Here is a 22,401-nt window from a genome sequence, read left to right as displayed (position 1 = left end):
CCATCTAGATGTGAATGGCCTGCTGAAATAGCTGAACGAAAATTGTTCACCGATCTATAGGATAGCCCATCAGCAGCTTTCTGAGAGAGAAAATTCACGACTTGAGAGATGTCTGCTTCTACGGGATCCAAGTGCTTCTCCAAGCACCAACCCAACCAAGCCTTCCAGGCCGAACAGTATCATTTCCTGGTTGAAGGAGCCCAGGCTTGTTGGATAAAACCTGAAGCTTGCTCCGAAATTCCTGGCAACGACCATTGTTGCCGGAAAGCCTCCAGGCCATCAGGGATAGCTGCCCCGCCAGGACTAATGGATGGAGCTCTCGCTGAGGGCCCTGGAGCATTAATGGAAAGTACGGGAGACGAAGTGGGCAATCGCATGCCATCTCCAGCAGGACTGGAAACCATGGTTGCGATTTACAAATCGGGGTGACCAATACAATCTCCGCTTTCTGCGGAGATACTTGATTCGCTACTCTGGGTATCAAGATGAACTGAGGAAATGCGTAGTGGAGACTTAGCAACCAATCCTGCGTGAATGCATCTGTCGCTCTCGCTAGGGGGTCTGGCCTCCAGCTGAAGAAGGACTCCAGCTAATGGTTCAGTCTGGAAGCAAAGAGGTCTATGTTGAACGGACCCCACAGAGATTGGAGCTGGTGAAACAGGGACGGGTGAAGCTTCCAATAGCTGTAATCTTTCAAGTGACGTTATTGCCAGTCTGCTTCTGCATTGTCTTGCCCTGGAAGGTGCTCCGCAATCACTGTTATCTGATGCGCTAGGCAATAATGCCAATAATCCTTGGCGATCTCCGCCAACATCAGGGTTCTTGTTCCCCCCAGCTTGTTGATATAGCACACAGCTGATATATTGTCCATTCGCAATAGAATACAACACGATACCTTCCTGAGGGAAAGAGTACGAATCGCAAATGAGCCCGCCAGGAGTTTGAGACAATTGATGTGCAATTCCAACTCCTGGACACCTCCCCGCAGCGGGCTCCCCAACCCGATCTGCTGGCATCAGACTCTATGATCAGCTCTGGGTGAGATCCGAAGATTGCCTGACCATTCTAGGCATCCACGTGGGTCAACCACCAGTGAATCTCTGCTCGGACTTCGTCCGTAAGTGGGACCAGCTCTGTATAAGAGAGACCTTTCTGGATGTGTCTGATTTTGAGACGTTGAAGGGCTCGATAGTGTAAGGGCCCCGGAAATATCGCCTGTATGGAGGAGGCTAGCAGACACACCAAGCGAGCGATCTCCCGTAATGTCATCAACCGCGTATCTAGAGTCCTCCTCAGTTCTCTCTTCAAGTCTCTGAGTTTCTGTTTGGGCAGCTGGAGCTGGGCTGATTGTGTATCGATCACAAACCCCAAGAACTCCAACGACTGCATTGGAAGGAGAATCGACTTTGTTTTGTTCACCACAAACCTCAGATTCTCCAACAGAGACATCATTATCTGAAGATGGAGAGATGCTAGGTGCACAGAGGGAACCATGATTAGAATATCGTTGAGATAGATCATCAAACGTATACCCTGCTCCCGGTGAAGTGAAACCACCGGCTTCAGGAGTTTAGTGAAACACCATGGAGCCGCGGAAAGACCAAAAGTCAGGACCAAGTATTCCAGGCGCCTGCCGCGCCATTGAAATTGCAGGAATCTGCAATGGGGAGGAAAGATGGCAATTGTTAAGTATGCGTCTTTGAGGTCTAGACGAACTAACAAAGCCGCCTGCCTCATGATGTCCGCTAGAAGATGGATCCCCTCCATCTTGAAATAACGGTAGAGAACAAAACAATTAAATTCCTTCAGATTCAGAACCAGGCGGTAACCGCCACCCCTCTTTTGCACTAGGAAGACGTTGCTGCAGAAACCCGCCGGTTCCCCTTCCTCGCAATAGGCAACCGTGTGTTTCTCCAGCAATTCGTCTATTTCGTGATCTATAAAAAGCTTGTCTTGTTGGGAAAAATATGGAGGGGTTGGAGGGGCTCCTTGCCGGGGAGTTTGGTAGAAATCTATGTGAAAACCCTGTACTGTCTGAAGGACCCAGGCGTCCTGAGTAACAACCTGCCAGTTGTGAAAGATGTGGCGAATCCGACCTCCCAGAGGGTAAAGAGAAAAAGATAGAGGGCTTACCTGATGTAATCTGAGGCTGGGTGACCACCTCGATGGAAGCGGCGGCGGCTGAAACGTCTGGTTGGATAGAATGTGCCTCTGGTGGGGTCTTGAAAGTCTCTTTGACCCCGGCCGTAAACCCCTCTGGAGGGACCTTGTTGATACTCATGGCCTGGCGAGCGGCCCCTGCCTCGCCCGGCCCGTCCAAAAAGGCCAGCGTTGAACACCCACTTAATGTTAGCCTGGGCTTTGTCTAAGCTGGTGAAAGTTCCCACATATTTGGATACGTCCTTTACAAAACGTTTACCGAAGAGTAAGCCCTCCGCCAAGGCACCTGGCTCTGCTGAGGCCAGCTCCGTTAAATTAGTGTCCATGCGCATTAGGAGGGACTTCCTGCGCTCTGAGGAAATGGCGCAGTTTGCGTTGCCTAAAAAGCAAATAGCGCATTGGGTCCAACCAGCAAGAATGTCTGGATCAGTCGGTGCACTCTTCCTCTTCTTCCTAAAAAATTGCTAAAAAAACACTGATTAAAAACAGGTTCGATCTTTTGCTAAAAGCTAAGGAAGAACGACAACGTTAGGACATCCTATAAACGCTGCGTCTAATCTCCTATGTGGATTCTCAGTTCTTCTTACACATTGAGTTCCACCGTGTTCTTAGTTCCTAAATTCGCTATGTGTTTAGATTCTCTTTTCCTGACAGCAAGTGCTCTATTGCCCGCCTGCCACCCCTCCCGGATTCAATTTTCACCTGCTCAATGGCAAAGTACCTTAGCATATTTCTATTGCTGGGGTGTAATTCAGCAAAGGGGAGGGCTAAGGGATAGTGTTGTCTACATAATCTATTGCCTTCATGTGTTCAAAGACTCGTTGTTTTAATGGGATGGATGGTGCTACCTACATATCGTTTTTCGCAAGGACACACTAAGACATAGATCACAAAGTAGGAATTGCATGAAATAAATTGTTTAATTTCCTTATTGCCATTTCTATATGGTACAGAGTATTCCATCACATGTTTGCTGTTCCTGCAAGCTTTACAGTTTTTTACAAAGAAAAAAGCCTTTCAGATTACATAAGGTCTGTGCTGGGATTCCCCTAAAATAGCTTTGCATCAGTTGGTCTCTTAGGGATCTCCCCTTCCTGTATGTGATGCTAGGTGTATCATCTATAGCATATTTGTATGATAGGGTCACATTTGAGCATCTGCCAGTTCTTAGAAACAATGTTCCTAATCTTTTTAGAAGCTTTGTTAAATGTGGTTATAAATCTCATTCCCTCCTCTACCTTTTTGACAGGGGTAAATATGGTCTCTTCGAAGAGCAAGGACTCCCTGGTTTTCTCCTTGACCCTTTCCACTACATTTTTCAGTACCCATTTCCTTTCTCCTTGAACATTTTTATCATTGTCTCCTCTTCTTTTTTGTAGAATACATCTGTACTGCAGTTTGTGCATGCTCTGTGGAGCTCTTCATATGGGATACTCCACTTGAGCGGTTCAGGGTGGTCACTTTGGGCATGGAAAATGGTATTCCCTGCTGTCACTTTTCTGAATAACCTGTTACAGATGGTGTCCTGTTTCATCTCTATTTCTATGTCCAGGAAAATGATCTTTTCCCTACTAATCTCTGATATAAATGTGAGATTGAATTTGTTGTTCAGGGCAGTCACAAGTTCCTCTACCATTTCCTTAGTACCATGCCAAATCAGAAAAAGGTCATCAATGTATCGAAGCCATAATACCACATGCTCGAATCCTGTCTGATTATCTTCTGCGATGGACACCTGCTCCTCCCACCAGCCCATCATGAACCCCGCATGAGTGGTAGCAAAACAAGTCCCCATCACAGACACCTTTTTTTGCCTGTACAACACATCATCAAACCTAAATACATTATTTTCCAAGCAATATTTGCAATATCTAGTAACGTTTACATGTATACTAAAAGGCTCACTGATCTGGCCCTGAGAAAATGTTTCATGACCTCAAGCCCATCTTTATGTCTGATGCTTGTGTAAAGTGAGGAGACGTCTAATGTCATAAGCCAGTAGTTGTGTTCCTATGAAATGCTTTCTATTTTTTCCTATTTTGTTTTACTTTTTAGAAGGGGATCCTGTAAACAGTTTTAACTCACTACCTTCACAATCTGACACTAATAAAAACTAGCTCTGCTGTAATCAGGCGTTGAAGCACACCTAGGATGTACTAGGCATCTTAGGTGGGAACCCAAAGGTGAAGCATGCCACCAACTACTTTGGTGGGTGAGAGTTCTTTTAAAAACCTATAGGTTTTTCTGACAGAAATGTTTTTGGAATGCAGTAAATGCAGTAAACTTTTCCTGAGCTCATTCTTTTTGTTGTATAGTATTTATTTTGTGTAAAGTTACTTTTTAGGACTCCAGCACTAAGTTCCCGAGTCCTAAGATAGGGACTGCAACTTTTCCTTCAGTTTTCCAATCACAATGCATGTTTGAGCTTGCGGATCTGTGGCAGATCCACTGTGGATCTTCTGTGGCGTGAAATATCTATATTTTTATAACTGTAACTTCTCAAAAACGACTAAATAGAATTACTCCTAGATCTAGCTTTCTGCCAAATTCAGTGTAATTCTGTTCAGTTTTTATGGTATCGCTGTTCAATTTTCCTACGGAAAAATGTATGGGGAAAATGCATATCTTCTCCCACTTCACGGATCACCCTGAAACCTTCCACGAAGGAGCTGAGGTCCATGAAGCTTTTGGATAGTTTTGTGAAGATTTGTCAAACGGTGTCAAAATTATAAGCAAACCAAAAATTCCTTTTCCTATGGAAACGCAAACCTATCTGTAACTACCCAGTGGTGACTGTAAAAAAAAATACTCACATCTACTGAAGAACAACTATTAAACTGAGTGCTGAGATGTGAGGCAGTATGCTCCCACCCTCTTTTTGTTTGAAAAGACACACTTGAGCTTTTGAGCTGACGAGCGCTGGCTGATACACCTGCGCCAAGTGAGTGGTACAGAGACCTGAGAAGACTTTGGGCAGCATTTCCAGCACCCCCAAAACCAGTGGCATTGTCAACCCCCTGCTTTAGCAGCTACAGCATAGGTGGAGTTTGTGATAGGCCTCTTCTGTCTGCACCTCGGCAGACAAAGGCTCATAATTAAGGTGAACGAGTAGAAGGGTAAATGAGTGGATGGATTGATGGATAGATGGATGCGTAAGTGAAATGGTGGATGGATGGGTGAGAGAAAGGGTTTATCCTTACATGAATGAGAAAGGACGGGTCTAAGGGTGGATTAGGGAAAGGGAGGATGGATGGATGAGTGACAGGATGAATGGATGAGGAGAGACAGGATGGATGGATTGATGACTGAATGTAGATGGATGAGTGAAAGGCTGGATGGCTGGACAAATTGAAAGGGTGGGTGGATGAATGAGTGAAAGGATGGATGGATGAGTGAAAAGAGGGATGTATAGATGGATGAGTGAAAGAATGGATGGATGAGTGAAAGGGAGGGTAGACGGATGGCTGGATGAAAGGTTTAACAGATGGATAAGTGAGAGTATGGATGGATGAGCAAGTGAAAGGATGGATCGATGTGTGAAAGGGTAAATGAATGATGGATGAGTGGATGGATCAAAGGGTGGATGGATGAGTGAAAGGATGGATGGCCAAGTGAAAGGGTAGATGGATGGATAAGTGAAAGAGAGGATAGATGGAGTAAAAGGGTAGATGGATGGACAGGGGCATTGACAACCCTCCGCTTTAGCAGCTACAGGGGGCTGGAGTTCTTGATGGGCCTCTTTTGTCTGGACCTGGGCAGACAAAGGCTTATAATTAACATGAACGGCTGGCAGGGAGAATGAGTGGATGGATGGATCAATAGATGTGTGAGTGAAATAGTGGATGAATGGGTGGGTGAAAGGGAGGATGGATAAATGCATAGATGAATGAGTAAAAGGATGGATGTATGGGTGGATTTGTGAAAGGGATGATCAGTAAAATGTGAATGAATGTGAGAAATGGTGGATGGATAGACAATGAGCGAGAGGATGAATGGATGAGTGAGTGAAGGTATGGATGGATAAGTGAAAGGATGGATGAATGGAGTGAAAGGCTGGATGGACGAAGTGAAGGGATGGATGCGTGAGTGAAAGGATGGATGTAAAGATAGATGAGTGAAAGAATGGATGGATGAGTGAAAGCGAGGGTAGATGGATGGCTGGATGAAAGGGTTGGTGAATGGATGAGTGAAAGGGTAGATGGATCAATAAGTGAAAGGGTAAATGGATGATGGATGAGTGGATGAACGGAGGGGTCGAAGGGTGGATGGATGAGTTAAAGAATGGATCGCTGAGAAAAAGAGTGGATGGATGGATGAGTGAAAGGGTGGATGATTGGAAGGATGGATGGATGAAAGGGAGATGGACAAGTGAAAGGATGTATGCCTGAGTGAAAGGATGAATGGATGGATGGATGGATAGTCTGATGGATGGGTTTGAAGATGAATGGATAGGTTTACCTATGGATGGGTGGAAGGATGAATGGACGGAATTGTGACAGACTGAACAATGGAGGAAAGATTGATGGATAACAGAATGTGAAAATGAAATGGTGGATATCACCAGAAGGATGAAAGGATGAAGGGATAGATACTTGAATACAAGAGAAGCAACCTCTTCTGAGGAGGGTTGCAATGACTTGCTGGGAAACAATGAAGCTGGAACCCAGCAGGCCTTTACCATGCAGGCTTTACTACGCATGCAACACTACCACGCATTCCATTACCACGCAAGTCTTTACAACTAATATGCCTTTATCAAACATGCCATTACAATGAATTTCGCTGTAAAGGCATGGACATTAACAGGCATATTCATTGTAAAGTTTTAAAGGTAAGTACAGTAAGTATTAAGGCCCTAATTACGATATCAGTCGGAGATGCCTTCAACTGACCGTAGGTCAGCGGTTCCGCACATGGCATGCACTACGCGGTGCAGGGATTTACAGGGGGCACCTATGGTGGCCCCCAATTCACCATCCACAGGCTGCAGAGGCATGGCGGTCCTGCTAGGGGCCCCCAAAGTTGCTTTCTGATAGGCTTCTCATGTCGGATAGCCCGACATGAAAAGGCTGTCGGAAACCAACATCATAATCCTGATAATGGAAACGCCATCCATAGAGGATTTATGGCAAAGCCTGGAGGCCAATATTATGCAATACCTTTATTGCTCTCAAACACAGCAGCAACATCAAATCACTAAAAACTCTAGAACACTGAACATGCATAAAACATCAGAACAGGCAGCCATCTTCCTCTTTTGTTGCTGCTCAAGCACAGATAAGTACATTCATTTCTTATGTACTTAGAGATTGATTTTAGTATAGTTGAAATTTGAATATTTAATAAGAAAGTAATTGGTTTTTGGGATATGTGCGATACATATTAGATGCAGTTTTATTGTTTTAATGATACTTTTAAATTATAAATATTTTTAGAAATGGTATTTTTAATAGTCAGACTTAATGTGTAGCTGTGATTTGAGGTATAGATTGACGCGTGTGACTATAGTTTGAAGTATAGATCGGCGCGTGTAGTTACAAAAGTTATTCAGTATTTAGTTTACCGCTGAGGTCCGGTGTAGATTTGAAATCCAGCACGCAGTGGTTCGCGTGCAGTTGATGCCGGGTGAAAGTTTGCTCGAGCAGGTAACAGCATTCTTATGCTGAGGCTCGAGCGCGGCTCAATCTTCACGCGCTAAATCTTATGAGTGCACGTGCGGGGAGAGCTTACTTTGCTTCTCTCCCGTCACGTGTATTGTGGGCAGAAGGAAAGTATTCAGGTTTTATTTATGGAACCCAGAGGCCGCCGTACACGCAAAGTACGCCTGAAGTGAAGTTTGTGATCACCCATGTTTTAGGGATTATGATGACCGGAAACTGACTGAACGATCGTCAGTTTCAGTCAGAGATTGACAGGAGTTCAGGAGGATGTTGTTTAACGGCGCGCTGGGTGAATTAATTTGAGATTGTCAAGAGGAAGTTTGTTTATTATTATTGAAGTGTTTAGGAAAGAAAAAGTTAAGGTGCCTTTATCAGTATAATTCAATAAGGTGAAATTTGGAAAAAAAGAAGCATTAGTTGTTTGTTTTGAACCTAATTAAAATATAGAAAAAATTGAGAATAGTTAAGGATCAGCTTTTGAGGAAAGGATGAGACAGTATATGGAGAAAATGTTTGGGAAGAATTCTGCTTCTTTTGGTAAAAAAAAAATAGAGAGTAGTGTAGAGAAGGGTTTGCAGGCTAGAGACTCTAGAAAGAGTTCTGGTGAGAAAGAAAAAATAGAAGGTTGCTGAACGTAAGGTTCAAGCTTTGGATGATGCTATAAAGGCAAAGAGAGGCGCTATAAAGGCACAAAAGAGAGGCCATAGTGTTGTGGCTTGCAATACATCATCTGCCAGTGGGGATGTAGAGTTGACATGCTCTAAAAGTTTTGAAGACTCTGATGTGGAAGAGATACCTCAAAAAAGGAGGAAAGTGGATGAAAATAGATTTAAGTTGGAGATGGGAGATTTTGTGGATCCTCAAAGGTGAGGATATGTTTGATCCACTTTTGATTCAACATCCTTTTTCTCCTCAGTGGACTCCTGCGGAGCATGTTGCTAAGTATGTAAGATATTGGATTAGGAGAGAAATTCCTAAGGAAGTGAGTACTAGGTTAAGATCTGAGTACCCACGACCAAACTTGGATTGCCAGGTGGCATATACACCTGAATTGGACCCGAAAATGTTGACTTTTTTAAATAAGTCAGGGAGAGATCCCATAAGGGGTCTGGATAAGGGTCTCAATGGATGCCAAGACTTGTAGCTTGACGTGCTTGGCCCACTAACAAAAGTATTTGATCTATGTGAGGAAGCACATACGAGCAATACAGGAGTGGATGTGGTGGAGTTACTTCAATGGGTGCAAATGACAATTTGCCTACTTGGAAATTCAAATGCCACCTAATGTGTTGAGAGGAGAAAATGCATATTATTAAAGATTGACCCATAGTTGGCAGACTTAGCAAATAAGGAGTTTGGAGAGCAAAGCAAATGGATGCTCTTCGGTGAGGAGTTTGTGAAGGATATGTCTAGGTATGTTGGTACCTTTAATTCATTACAAAAGGCACAAAAGGATATCCGGAGGGTTTTTGGTACAGCAGGGAGAATGCTGGGTTGATTCCCCGGCCGTGTTTAAGGCATTACAAGAGGATCGTTTGGTAGAGGATATAGACCTTATGGTTCAGGTTATGGATTTGGTTTCTCAAGCTCAGAACAGGGTGAAAGTTTCTACCCACAGAGACAAAGGTCGCGGTCTCGTGGAATGAGAGCGGAGTGAAGAACAAGAGGTTCCTCAGGTAAGATGTTTCACAGACCCTACTTCTATTGGGCAGCAGACTAGCCCAGTTTGTTTCAAGGTGGAAAGAGATAACTCAGGATTCATGGGTCTTGGAAACAATGGCAGGATATGGTATAGATTTTATGGAGACACCGATTCAAGAGAAGTGTCCTGCAGTTTTAAGATTTTCAAAGGAACTGGAGGATCTAATTACAAAGGAGGTAAAAGCATTGGCAGGGAAGGGAGCAATAGAGGCTGCGAAGATGGTGAATGGTTGTTTCGTGAGCAATATATTTTTGGTGGAAAAAAAGGAGAAGGGTATGAGACCTGTTATAAATCTACGAGAGTGGAACAATTGGGTGTGTTAAAATCTTTCAAAATGGATGGAATCCATATGCTAAGGGATTTGTTGAGGAAAGGGGATTGGACAGATCCCAAACTGTGGCACTGGGTGATTTCCATTCTATACCTTTCTCTTTGCCGTGCGGAGTGCCTCAGGGGTCCTTTCTTATCCCCACTCTTTTTAACGTATATGTTTCCTCCTTGGCTACTCTAATTAGTTCATTTGGGTTCAGACTGACATCATATGCTGATGACACACAAATTGTGGTGGCTCTGCAACCTGGCCAGGCAATAGGAATTGAAAATAGGTTCCACGATTGCATGACAGCAATCAGGAGGTGGATGTCACAAAACTGCCTGAAACTGAATTCAGGAAAGACCGAGGTCATCCTATTTGGTAACGATCCCAACTTCTGGACCCCAGGGTGGTGGCCAAAGGAAATGGGGACTCTTCCAAATCCCGTTAGGAAGGTGAAAAACCTGGGAGTCATAATTGACGAGAAACGTAACTTTGGCGATCAGATCAACACAGTGGCATCATCCACCTTCTTTATAATCAAAATGATTAAGAAAGTTTTTCCCATTTTGCTAGCTAAGAGCTAGCGGACTTTAGTCACTGCATTGGTCATGTTCTGACTTGATTATTGCAACAGCCTGTACTTAAATATACAGGTTGTTTCTTGTATAAATTGTAACTGCTGCAAAATGCAGCAGCGAGGCTGCTTACTGGTACTCCTAAATTTGCCCCTATTTCTAAGGAAATAAAAAAATTGCATTGGTTGCCGGTTAGGAAACGGGTGAATTTTAAAGCACTCTGTACCGTCCACAAGGCACTACATGGTATAGGCCCAGACTTATTGAAAAGGCAAATGCAGTGGTACATACCTAGAAGAACCCTTCGCTCCGGTGGTGCCAAGTTGGTAATAGTGCCACCCATCAAAAAGTCTTCATGGGGTGGGAGAAGCTTTACGGTATGCGCAGCTAAGGCCTGGAACGATCTGCCCCCATATCTGAGAAAGGCACCTGACCTCCTCATTTTTTGGACATGATTGGCAACTTGTTTTTTTACGCTTTAACAGTCTCCTATCCCAAGTTCTCAGAGAATTAGTGGTTAGCGCCAGGACACCTTCGGGTAATTGCCGCGCTTTAGATATAGCCATAACATAACATGACACGTTTGGACTTGAAGGATGCTTATCTGACTGTTCGGGCGTCTGTGGAGCAATGGGATTTCCTTCAATTCAGGTGAAAAGGAGTAAGTTGGAGGTTCAAAAGTCTCCCGTTCGGGTTGACATCAGCTCCTTGGTGCTTTACAAAAGTAATGAGGCCGGTAGTAGCATGGTTGAGATCCAGGGGAATTCGGTTGATTGTTTATCTGGATGATATTCTAATAATGGTCGAGGAGAAAAGTTTAGCAAAGGAGTAAACGGAGTTTGCAGTGAGAGTTCTGGAGGATCTAGGATTTGTTGTGACCAGGGAGAAGTCATGTGTTGAGCCTGCGCAAGTGAACCAGTTTTTAGGTTTTCAGATTCTGACATTGGAATGTGTGTTGAAGTTACCAATGGAGAAGGTGATAAAGATTCGGAAGGAAGTGTAGAGAGTATAGAGTGTGGGATGGATCCCTTTGAGTCATTTGGAAAGATTGCTGGGCCTACTTTCAGTGCCTATTCAAGCGATTTTTCCAGCTTCCCTTCATTACAGAACATTGCAGAGGTTGAAGGCTTTTCATTTGAGGCGGGGGCGAAGTATTCACAGAAGGTGAGGATGAATCAAGAGACTCTAGCGGAGTTGAATTGGTGGTTAATGAGCTTGGAAGCATGGAATGAAAGAGCAATATTTGGAGAAGTTCCAGAGGTGGAGATAGAGTAAGATGCAAGTCTATCTGGATGGTAAGTAAGGTGTGGGACACTGTCAACTGGGGGACAGTGGTCCAAGGAGGAGAGGGAGCTTCACATAAATTGTCTAGAGCTCCTGGCAGGGTCATTTGTGGTCAAGAGTTTCATGAAGGATCACGTGAAATGTTGTGTACTGCTAAAAATGGACAACATATCAGCAGTGTGTTATGTGAACAAGCTGGGGGGTCCTCCGTCAAGGGGACTAGCGGATTTAGCAAAGGAATTTTGGAGGTTTTATTTGGAAAAAGAGATTATGGTGCAGGCCCAGTATATACCAGGGTTGAGCAAAATGGAAGCGGATAGGTATTCAAGATATCTCAAGGATGTGAGCAATAGGAGATTGGACAGGGGAGTATTCAGGAAGTTAAAGCAGAGGTGGGGTCCTCTGCAGGTGGATTTATTTGCGGACAGACTGAATGTGCAGAGGCCGGAAGCGAAGGGGATAGAAGCTTTCCTACAGGTGTGGAATTTGGGGAGGCTTTATGCATTTCCGCCATTTGCCATGATTCAGAGGGTGTTGATGAAAGAAAGGAGAGAGAGGGCAGAGTTGGTTCTGGCAACACTCTTTTGGCAGACCCAAGTGTGGTTCCCAGACGTGATGGGTTTGTTGGTGGAAGATCCTGTTTTGTTGCCGATTTTCCCGGAGATTCTTTTGAAAAGGGAACGTACACGAGTTAGTAGTGACAGGTCAGTTGAGGCTTATAGCTTGGCTATTTCATGAGAGTTAGGTAAGTGCATGGATTATCAAAGGAGGCTTTGGATCTCATTGCAAGTTCGTGGGCTTCAGGAACAACAAGGGTCTACAAGTTAGCTTGGAGAAAATGGTGTGGTTGGTGTGGTGAAAGGGGTTTGGATCCCGTATCAGCTCCTATAGTGGAGGTTGTGAATTATTTATCAGTTCTGTTTAAAGGTGGTTTGGCATACAATTCAGTGAATTTGAGCAGGTCTGCGATTTCAGCTGGGCATGTTTTGGTGGATGGTGTGCCTGTGGGTCAGCATGCTTTGGTTAAAAGGTTGGTTAAAAGTGTGCGGTTGGAATGGCCACCTAGGGCAAAGTATGGGGTTCTTTGGGATGTTTCGGTTGTTCTAAAGGAGTTGGACAGTTGGGGTGCAAATTCGTCTTTGGATCTGAAGTTTTTGTCATGGAAATTGGTGATGCTTTTGTGTTTGGTCTCTATTAGGAAGGTTTCAGATATTAGAGCTCTGGAAGTGAATTCTAGGAGTTACCAACCGGAGGGTGTGTGTTTTGAGTTGCGGAAAAGAACAAAGACTATGTCTAGGACTATTTTTATCCCCATTTGGAGGGGCATAGTAATTTGTGTGTGGTTCGTTGTTTGAGAGAGTATGAGTTGAGAACATTGAGATTAAGACAGTCTGGTGTTTCTCAGTTGTTGATTTCTCTCAGGAAGCCTTTTAGGCCTGTTTCTGCTCCAACCTTGGCTAGGTGGGTAAAGGAGGTGATGTATAAGGCTGGTGTGAGTGCTTTTGTGGCACATTCTGTTAGGGGTGCTATGGTTAGTAAATCGTTTATGAAAGGTTCCAGTTTGAGTGGCATTTTGAAGGAGGCTGGTTGGTCAAATTATTCAACTTTAAAAAATCCTATTTCAAACCTGTGGAAAATGTGTTGGAAAGAGTTTTAGAAGAACTTTGAACATGCATAATATTGGCCTCCAAGTGGGCTTGATGTTAAATTCGCAATAACAAAAGCAAATATCTCCATCTCCTACTATTAAAAACAGTTTTTAATCATAGGAGACGGAGATATCAGCATACAATGTGGAGGAACGTAAAAGAGCTACAATATCAGAATGTTTTTATTATTGAGGAAGAAGTTGTTTGTGATTACTTTAGAATGAGAACTTAGCACACTGGGGCGGAGTTGAAATCGAATGTACTATGGACACATTGAAATTAATGGTATATTCGCTGTCGTTGTGACGCATTTTATGTTGTTTGTACAAACCCACTTGGGCTTGATGTTAAATTGTTGGATGGATAGCATTAGCCCACTGGGGCAGAATTGTATTGTTCTAAATTGACTTAAACATCAATTATGTTTATCATTCATGCAAAATGAAATCATGTGTGACAGCTAAATGAATTTGGAGTTTCTTACACTTATCTGTTGTGATTTTACTCAGTACATTGTTAACATCTAAATAATACTGTGGCTTAAACAGTCCATGCATAAGAAGTCAGTACTTAAAAATGGATGCCGTTTCTCAAAACTTGTGATGTGATATTGTAGTCCTACCTTTATTTCTATTGATTTATGTGCACTATATGTAATAGGTTAATACAAACGGTACTTGACCCGTGACCAAGGAGCGGCTGCTCCGAAACGTGTCGGTTGTTGTTTTTGCCATATGAAATAATTAAAAAACCACGCTGATAAGGAATTGGGCTTGGCTTTGTTTGTTCATCTACAGATGATTGTTTGTATGTGTGTGTATATATATATATATTCACTGAAAAAACCATAGGTTTCACACACGTTATAGTTAGGAATTAGCATTTAAAAAACCTTGCAAATTCACTTAAAAAACCATAGGTTTCACACATGTTATAGTTAGCTGGACATTTCCCTCGTAAAAAACCAATGAAATTCCCCCGTTATAGTTAGTGCAGGCAACTATAACTCACGCGACCGCAATCCTCTGCTGATGACGTCAGATATTACATCACTGTATTTAGACACCTATTTACCCATGTCTTCTTCCATTAATCTTTAGCTATACATATTTTACAAATATTTATTTTTCAGAAAGACACATGTAATCAGTGATGTAATATCTGACGTCATCAGCAAAGGATTGCGGTCGCGTGAGTTATAGTTGCCTGCACTAACTATAACGGGGGAATTTCATTGGTTTTTTACGAGGGAAATGTCCAGCTAACTATAACATGTGTGAAACCTATGGTTTTTTAAGTGAATTTGCAAGGTTTTTTAAATGCTAATTCCTAACTATAACGTGTGTGAAACCTATGGTTTTTTAAGTGAATTTGTACGGTTTTTTAAATGCTAAGTTATGTATTTATTAATATATTTTTTTTCTCAGGTTTTTCACCGTGTGAGCACAGTGCGCGTACGGTGCGCTTCACGCACCGTGCGCACGCTGTGGGCACTCTGTGCGCTTCGCGCACCGAGCACTCACGAAGCATTGTGCTAACCGTGTGCACACCGTGCGCGCTCCGTGCGCGCACCCCGCGCATTTTCGACAAAAAAATAAATGTTTTTTTCACCCTTGGGGGTCCTTCAGTGACCCCCTGACAAAGGCTAGTGGGTCAGGAACTGTCCACCCTGCCCCCTTTTCACGTTCTCCCCCTTTGTTTTTCACTGCCTCAGACTGCGAAAGACAAAATGGCGGCCGCCACTTCCTGATTTCGACCGATTCGAATGTTTACTGACATCTAACAACCAATCAGAATTGCTCTCGCGCACGGCAGGGTGCACGCACAGTGTGCGCACGGTGCGCGCGTATAGATATTGATATGGTTTTAAATGCTATTTTCTCAGGAAATACTGAACAGATTTACACGAGACCTTCAAAAGGCACTTCATTGACCTTATGGCTACCTCTCTGCCAAATTTCACGTAATTCTGTTCAGCCGTTCGGGCTGTACCTTCGACTAAAGGTCCTATGGAAAAATGCATGGGGAAAAAGCGTTTTGGGACCCCCCTTTTTTCTCGGCTCCCGCTTGACTAATCACCCCGAGACTTTCAGGGTAGGAGCGGAGCGGAGCGCCCCACCTATTTTGAAAAATTCACGAGGATTCGTCAACCGGCGCCAAAGTTATTCAAAATAGAATTTTCAGATTTCCTATGGAAACACGGTCCTAACTATAACTATCTACTGGCGACCGCCAGTAGATAATATATGCATATATATATATATATATATATATATATATATATATATTGGGGTTATATTTACCTGTTACATTTTTACCACGCATATACCTTTACCATACATGCCTTTACGACGAAAATTTCTTGTAAAGGCATGCATGGCAAAGACACATGCGTGGTAAAGACTTGCGTGGCGATGACATGCATGGTAGTGTCACTGTTGTTGTAATGACTGCGGGGTAACTGCATGCGTGTTAGTGGCATGTGTGGTTCCGTCATATGACCACACTTACTTGGTGCCATAAGAGCTTTGGTTCAAAGTGGGAGGTAATTTAATTTTCTGGCTATTCCCTTGCCCAAAACAATGTTTTGCTCTCTACTTAAGAAGGACAGCTATCCTGAAACACATGTCTATGGAGATACACCACTGGTTGCACCAACAAGAGTGAAAAACTAAAGGCTGTCACTGAAGTAAGTTTTATCATTGTCTGAATTAACCATGATGCATTGGGGTCGTTCTGAGTGCTAGCAAAGGAGGCTGTGTGTTTCCACCCTCTTTTCATTGTTAAAAAGTAATGACAATATATCTGGTTCAGACAACTTTTCCCTTCGCTGGAATATTCCTATCTTTCATCTTTTTGGGGGACAGATAGCATGTTCCCCCTTATACTGAAGCTGCTTAGGAGGTCTTTGTGGTCTCACTTTGTGCCCCACTACCAATTCACTGGCATGCTCTAATCTTGTATGGTGGCACATACACTTAGATTGTGTTCCAGATTTATTTCAACTCTTTGTGCAACTGGCAAGGTCCTTTGTCCTCTGTCTTTGAGAATGACCCAGCAGGGAAGAAACTCATTAAAAGCGAGTGGTTAAGTCTTCACAAAATCCATCAGCACATTTAGTTACCAGTTAAAAAATGTGTTTTTCAAATTCCAGACACCTGTGCAAACATGCTACTTTCAGCCATTTCTAAGCTCAATTACATGCTTATGTGTGGAAATCATATATGCACTCAAAAAGAGTAAAACTGACTTAAAAAAAATTATTTTCACACTTTTTCTGCATCACTGCATTCATTTGGTGTTTTTTTAAAGTACACACACATTATTGCCACAAACTTTATGAACCATAGCACATTTTTAAATGTATCACAAATAATTGGCTTTTACTTCATGAATCATCCCTGATACCATAAATTATATATTTATATGTACAGTTTATTTGTTAGTTATTTCATGCCGTGCAAATGGTAAATATTTATAAGTGCATGGATTACAACTCAATAGAATATGAATTGTAATCCCACTTCATAAATTTAATTTTCGGACGAGTTGTATCTTTCAAGATTACCTGATTTATATTTGGGGATTTAGAATGAAACCCCAAAAATGCGCTATGCAACTCACAGTCCTCCTGCTCTCCAATAAAGTTCACCTGATACACGCACACAGTGTCGCTGCATGTGTAATTTTTCTCCACTGGTACAAAGTGTCCTGCAAAGTGATAATGAAAAGTTGAATACCCTATTCCAGGCATTGGCTTTTAAATTAGTCTTTCAATCTGGCGTGTTGTTGAAATTCAATGAAAGCATACCAGGACATCAACATGCTGAATGGATTAAGTAGTCAGTCAGAGTTGCCATAAGCTCTCTCAGAGCATTTACGGAATCAGCGGCTTAGCATCACTTTACTGCTTTTTATATAACCCTGCTCATTTTAAGCCTCACTAGACTTCGCAGAACTAACCTATGTGATCCTGGTATCATAGACAATGTTTTGCTTACGGCATAATTCGTACCTCTCTGTAACTTTATTGGGCATATGTTGATATTGTGCAGTCCTCCCTTGCTCCTGCTTGTATTTTCTCCCTTAAGTGTACTCATGATCGTTTGCTCCTAATCTTTGAACTTAGGGTGTTTTCTCTGTAAAGCGCTCTGATACCCTAACGGGTCACGTTCGCGCTCTATAAAACACTAAATAAATAAATAAAAACCCAGGTCTGGTAACAGTGTCCATGATGATATGGAATGAGGTCCCCAGCCAAGCGACGGCACCTACTTATGTGTGGAACCGGTACTTGCAAGCTAGGGTGGCCAACTTTCCATTATCACTTTACGCCTGTGGTCTTCAGACTATGCCAAAAAAGACAGTAGCAATTCCAGCACCACACATAGCCCACCACTGATACTGCAAAACCTTCACATAGAAAACAATTGAAAAGGGCACTTAAAATAAAACCACACAGGAAATAAGGTTAAATTAAATGCGTTTTTTAAAATAATTAAAAATATAATTAAATATAGTTTAATATTACTTTTTAAAATAAAACATATTTATTTATAAGATATTTCAAGATCTTTTTAAATGTAAAATTAATGTAAGCTTACATTTTAATAAAATATCATGAATTTACTTTTAATTAATTCTATACATCACTTCTAATAAACATTAAGGCACAACAAAACATATTTATTCTACTTTGGGTGAGAATTAATTTTTTATATAAACTTCAGAAAAATTAAAATATATTACAATTAATTAAAGATTTAATTTAAAAATAAGTTAATAGTTCTGTGGTACTTTTTATTTTGCTCTACACTTAAAATAAATATAAACAATTCATCTACATAAAAATTTAACATAAAAATATTTTATTGATCTATTGTAAAGTTCAATAACTTTTTTTAATTTTCCCTATACTTTATCATTGTGAAATCTCCACCCTGACTGTGGATTCTTCCTATGTTTGTTTAACTAAAAAACATGAGTTCTTTCTGAGGTGATATATTGAGCATCCCTCCATACAATAGAAGGAAATGTTCAATATTCCAAAGTTGGAAACAAGAACGATGGACTGATGTAAAAAATCTGCCTTTCCTGTGTGGTCACCTCTGATATGTTGCCTCTTTCTAGACCATATATTTCTTCTGGCTGTAGAACTCTGTGCCCTTTACCTATGATAACTTATGGTAAGGTGTCTGTGTTGCCCCTTTCAACATGATGAAATTGGGATACACCTGACTGTCATATTTAACTTACCTATTAGGACCTTGTATATGGTAGAAAGTGTGCCCAGTGCCTGGAAGTTAAATGCCATGGGTGGACTAAAGCCCCCATTGTGCCACTAGCAGTGCAAACATGGTTTCAGGCCAAACCAGTGCAGCCTGACAGTAACAGTGTAAAATTTGCACGTTTGCCTGTCAAAAACAAATGCTTTTCACAGGTCAAAACCTCAATTTCAAATAAAGACACCCATTTAGGGTGACACACTCAAATATACAAAAAGGTGATTGATGGTATGCTCAAATTAATCTCAGCCACTAGTAATTACTCGATGGCGCATACCAGTCCATGATTATTTTGCACTCTTTGCCATCTCAGTTTGGATCCAGCCATATGGAAATCAGTCCTGACACTATTCCAATAGGAAAGGTTTAGCCCGAACAGCCAGGCCAGGTCCTCCCTGAACTTGAACACAAGCAACCCAGGACTAGTTTTACTCTAGCTAGGGCTCAACAGCCAAGTATAGCTTGATTGCGGCGACACAGTTTGCACGGGGCCTGCGTCTGGGCATAACTGTCCTACGTAGGGTGAAACACTAAAATATACGAAAAAAAAGTTATGGGTGGAATGCTTGAATTAATCTCAGCCACTGGTAATTACTTGGGTTGCATCCAGGCCCATCATTATTTTGCACACCATGCCGCCTCAGTTTGGACCCAGTCATATACAAATCAGTCCCGACACTGTTCCTATAGGAACAGTTCAGCCCAAAATGCCAGGCCAGGTCTTTCCTGAACCGGAACACAAACCTCCCAGAATGCATTTCGCCCTAGTTAGGGCTCAGCAGCCAGGTATAGCTTGGTTCTAGAGTCACAGTGTGCACTGACCCACATCTGGACATACCTGTTCCACTTAGGCCGACACATTAAAGTGTACAAAAAAGTGATGGGTGGAATGCTTGAGATAATCTCAGACACTGGCAACTACTCCCTGTGTCACTGGAACCAAGCTATACCTGACTGTTGATTCATAACTAAGGTGAAACTGGTTCTGGGTTGTGTGTGTTCGGTTCAGGGAGGACTTGGGTTGGCAGTTCGGGCTGGACTGTTACAATTAGAGCAGTGTAAATCTCAAGACTGGTTTAATATGGCAGGGTCAAAACTATGGTGGCATGGTGTGCAAAATAACAATGGCCTGTGATGCGACTCAAAGTATTTATTTTTGAGTTTTATATAGTGCTAAGTAGACCCGAGGGTATTGTAGCACTTTACAGGTTGTGATAGTAAGTTTATAAGAGGTATAAGTGTGGATTCATATGAGTGAAACGTTAAAAACAATACAGCATTAAGTGCACAAAGAGTCCCAAAGATATATAACATGGAAGCATTGAGGAAGTCAATAGGACACAGATAAGAGACTGAAAGAGTCATGCGACCGTCGAGATGGATCCAGTCAATGACTGAAATGTAAAGCAGCTTGTGTGTTGAAGTAGTTGTTGAGCAGTAGAGATTTGAGATTCCATTTGAAGGAAGCAAAAGAGGTGTTGCAGCAGAGATCCTTAAGGAGTGAGTTCCAGATCTTGGGAGCGTTTTCCTGAGAAGGAGCGCTCCTGGGATGATTTCTTCTTCAGATTGGGCAAATGAGAAGAAGAGAGTTGGAGCTTTTCAGTGCTCGGGCTCTGCCTGCCTTTGATAGTTTAGTTTCTAGGTATTTTAGGATTTTAGTATAAAGGGCTTTGTGGGCGATACAAGCTATATTGAAGATGCATCTATCTTCAAAGGGAAGCCAGTTAAGACTCTTAAGAGCAGGAAAGATGTTTTAAAATCGTTTAATTCCTGTGAGAAGCCTGGCAGCCCCATTCAGAACTGTTCTAAGTGGCGCAATGCGACATTTCGGAGTTCCTGTGAGGATGGCATTGCCATAGTCCGGTTTCGAGAGGACAAGCGATTGCACTACCGTCTCAAGATCATCTGGGGGAATAAACGGTTTGATTTTCTTGAGATGTCTTAGTGAGCAGTGGGCACCTTTGGTTGAGTTGTTGATGTGCTCCTTCATTTACATGTTTGTTTCTAGGGTGATACCCAGGAACTTAATGGAGTTAGAAAATGAAAGAGAGCAGTTTAGCGTGCCCACACTCTTGGCCCATTCTTGGATAGGTATAGGATTATTTTTTCGGGAGAGGAGTAGTAGTTCTGTCTTATTAGGGTTCAGCTTAAGGTGGTTGATGTTTAGCCAAGTTTGTATATTAATTAGTGTGGTATTAAGACGCAAGAGATCACTGGGTGATTTTATTTTGTGGTAGTGTTGTGTGTCATCGGCCTATAGGTGATATTTGTCCCCTGCTTGGTTCAAAATAACAGTGAGGGGTTCCATGAAGATATTAAAAAGGGTTGGGGAGAGAATTGAGCCTTGAGGTACACTTTATGGAACTGGTGTAGGTTTTAAGAGACAACTATTGATTTTTATTTGTTGAGAGCGGAGTAGCAGATATGACGTGAACTTTCTCAGGACTGTGTCATTGATACCAGTGTGGTTTTCAGCATTGCAAGTAGAGATGGATGGTTTACTGTATCAAATGCAGCAGATAAAGTGAGTAGGATAAGGAGGCAGGAGTCATCCTCATCAAAGGATCTGTGAATGTCATCAGTTATATTGAGCATAGCGGTCTCTGTGCTACAGCCTTTCCTGAATCCTGATTGGAAAGTGTCATGGAAGTTGAATTCCTCTATGTGTCGATTGAGTTGAAGCAAGACACACTTCTCCGATGTTTTGGTTAGGAAGGGAAGGTTAGTGATATATCTGAGGTTATTGAGGTCATTGGGGTCACTCCTGGTTTTTGAGAATGGGTGTGACTTGGCCAATTTGGAGGGATGCAGGAACACAGACTGATGAAAGAGAGGCGTTGATGATTTTGGTCCATGGTTGAGTTTCTGTACTGGATGGAGGGGAAGGGATCGGTAGTGTGGGATGTGGGCTTCAGGTTCACGATTATTTTAAAGACTTCTCCTTTGGTCATGGGTTTGACGTCTGTCCATTTAACATTGTTTTTCGGTTGTAGGAGACCATGATTGTTTTCAGTTTTTCCTTGGGTCACTCTAGTATTTTGTTATGTCTTGGAAGGGGATTTACGTAGAGATCTGAGGGTCAATGAAGTAGATGGGCTGGGAAGACAGACTGGTGTTATGGATAAGAGATTGTTCGATTTTTGCAACTTTGCCAGTGAGGAAGCTGGCTATTTCTTCATACCGTTCGTTGGTGACTTGTTTCATGTTGGGAGATGAGGGTACTTTGTTGTTTTATTATGTTGAATAGCTCCCTTGGTCTGTTCTTCGTACGGTCCAATTGATTGCGAAAGAATGTGACTTTTTCTCAAAGGATGTGTTTCCTGTGGAGAGACATTCGGCTCTTAGGAGTGCCAGGTGTGCCAGTAAAGGTTTGGTCTCCATAGCCTTTTGGTTTGCCTTAGTTGTCTCCTCTCCGTGTTACGGTCTTAGTTGAACCATGATCTGGATTGGATTTTTCTAGATCGCAATTACCAGTCGCTGAAATTAATTCAAGCATTCCAACCATTACTATTTTTATACTTTCGTGTTTCGCCTTAAATAGGACGGGTCTGACCAGATGTGGGTTCCATATACACCATGTCACTGGAGCCAAGCTATACGTGGCTGATGAGCCCCAACTAAGGGCAAACTGGTTTTGGGTTGCTTGTGTTTTGGTTCAGAGAGAACCTGGCTGGCAATTTGAGCTGTACTGTTTCCAGTGAAGCAGGACCAAGAAAGATTTACATGTGACTGGGTCCAAACTGAGGTGGTGTGGTGCAAAAAATAATGAG

The sequence above is a fragment of the Triturus cristatus genome, chromosome 3_1 (assembly GCF_964204655.1).
Source record: "Triturus cristatus chromosome 3_1, aTriCri1.1, whole genome shotgun sequence".
NCBI lineage: Eukaryota > Metazoa > Chordata > Amphibia > Caudata > Salamandridae > Triturus > Triturus cristatus.
Note: the sequence above shows the minus strand (reverse complement) of the source record.